The sequence below is a fragment of the Ovis canadensis genome, chromosome 17, assembly GCF_042477335.2.
Source record: "Ovis canadensis isolate MfBH-ARS-UI-01 breed Bighorn chromosome 17, ARS-UI_OviCan_v2, whole genome shotgun sequence".
NCBI lineage: Eukaryota > Metazoa > Chordata > Mammalia > Artiodactyla > Bovidae > Ovis > Ovis canadensis.
Window position 1 is genome coordinate 76,775,554 of NC_091261.1, and position 1,941 is coordinate 76,777,494.

A 1,941-nucleotide genomic window follows, 5' to 3' on the forward strand; every position below is an offset into this window, starting at 1 on the left:
ACCTCTGTGCCTTTGCCCATGGTGCTCCACGGCTGCCCAGTACAGCTGTACAGGTTGGGCACTGCACAAGGGTCCCGTACTGACATCATAGACATCACAGATTTATACCAATACTTTCTGGCAGATGGCAGTCAACTGTCTTCTTTTGTTTGTCTTATTTGGCTGCATTGGGTCTTAGTTGCAGTGTGTGGGATCTTTTCATTAGGACACACGGGCTCCCTAGTTGTGGTCCACAGGTTTAGTTGTTCTATGGTGTGTGGGATCATAGTTCCCCAGCCAGGGATCAAACCCACGTCCCCTGCATTGCAAGGTGGATTCTTAACCACTGGACCACAACGGAAGTCCCAGCAGTCAAATGTCTTGAGGAAGAAGTATCTTTTTATCATTTGCATGAAGGTGCCACGTAGGGTAGCAGGGACCCTGCTGTTTGCTCTGCCTGGAATGCCATCTCCCTCATTCACCACCAAGTAAGCTCCCACTTCAACCTTCAAGGCCCCCTTCAAATACCCTCTCCTCCAGGAAGATATCCATGGCAACACCTTCCCCAGGCTTCCTGCAGAGATTAATGATTCATAACATCGGTCAAAGCTGCTTGTTGATACAGGACTCACTGCCTGGTGTAGATTTACAGCATAGGGCATGAGCCATTTGTAGTGGGAGAGATGATGCTAGGTGGAACTTGAACCCAGGACTGAATCAGATACAAGAAAAGAACCCTCTTTTGACTCTTCTTTGATTAAATCAGGGAGCAACAGCTCAGTTTGGGCAAGCACTTCTTTCAGACCCGCCTCCAACACTTGCTAATGATCCATTTCATCAAAGAGTGAGCAGGCTGCAGGCTAAAGCTTAAGCAAGCAGTGGTATCTGCTGATAATTCAGTGCTTGGCCTTCTGTAAGTTATATTTACTTAAATGACTGCTTCCTATCTGGCATAGGATGCCAGTTTTCCATATCCTGTAGTGTTATCAAGTTTTACTTACAAATCAATGCATTTAAGCACACAACGCTATCTATTTAAACAAAAATGATAAGTAACAAGACAGGTGGTAAGAAGAGAAGGCAAAAAAAAAAATCAGAAGAGTAGTACCTGAAGGAGTAGAATTTGAAAACACAGATTTTTTTTTTTTTTTAAGACTGTGACTCTGGAACCTGACTGGGTTCAAATCTTGACTTGACAGCTGTGTGACCTTAGGCAAGTCACTTTCCCTCTCTGACCTTCAATTTCCTCACTTGTTAAATAGGAATAATTATACAATACTGGCCTCCTAGAGTCGTCCAAATGCTGAGGCTGAAACTCCAATACCTTGGCCACCTAATGCAAAGAGCTGACTCATTTGAAAAGACGTTGATGCTGGCAAAGATTGAGGGCAGGAGAAGGGGACTACAGAGGATGATATGGGATGGCATCACTGACTCATCATGAGTTTGAGTAAACTCCAAGAGTTGGTGATGGACAGGGAGGCCTGGCGTGCTGCAGTCCATGGGGTCGCAAAGAGTCGGACACGACTGAGTGACTGAACTGAACTGAAGAGTTGTCCAAAAGATATACAAAGAGAATGCAAAGGACTTAGTGGTACTGGCTGGGTTATTTTTTTTTCTGAGTTGTAGTTTTTTAAACTTAAAAAAAACTATTTGATTGATTTGGCTGTATCAGGTCTTAGCTGCGGCGTGTGGGATCTATGTTACATCATAGAATGTTTTGCTGTGGCGTGTGGACTCTCTAGTCAAGGCATGAGGGTGCAGTTGCCCCACGGCATGTGGGATCTTAGTTCCCTCACCTAGGATCGAACTCACGTCCCCTGCACTGCAGGCGGATTCTCAAGCACTGGTCCACTAGGGAAGTCCTGTGCTTGCTGTTTTGATTATTACAATACTTATCAAGACAGACGAAGTAGCGTGCCAACACTGAGGCCTGCATCTGTTCATAGACCAGGAGACAGC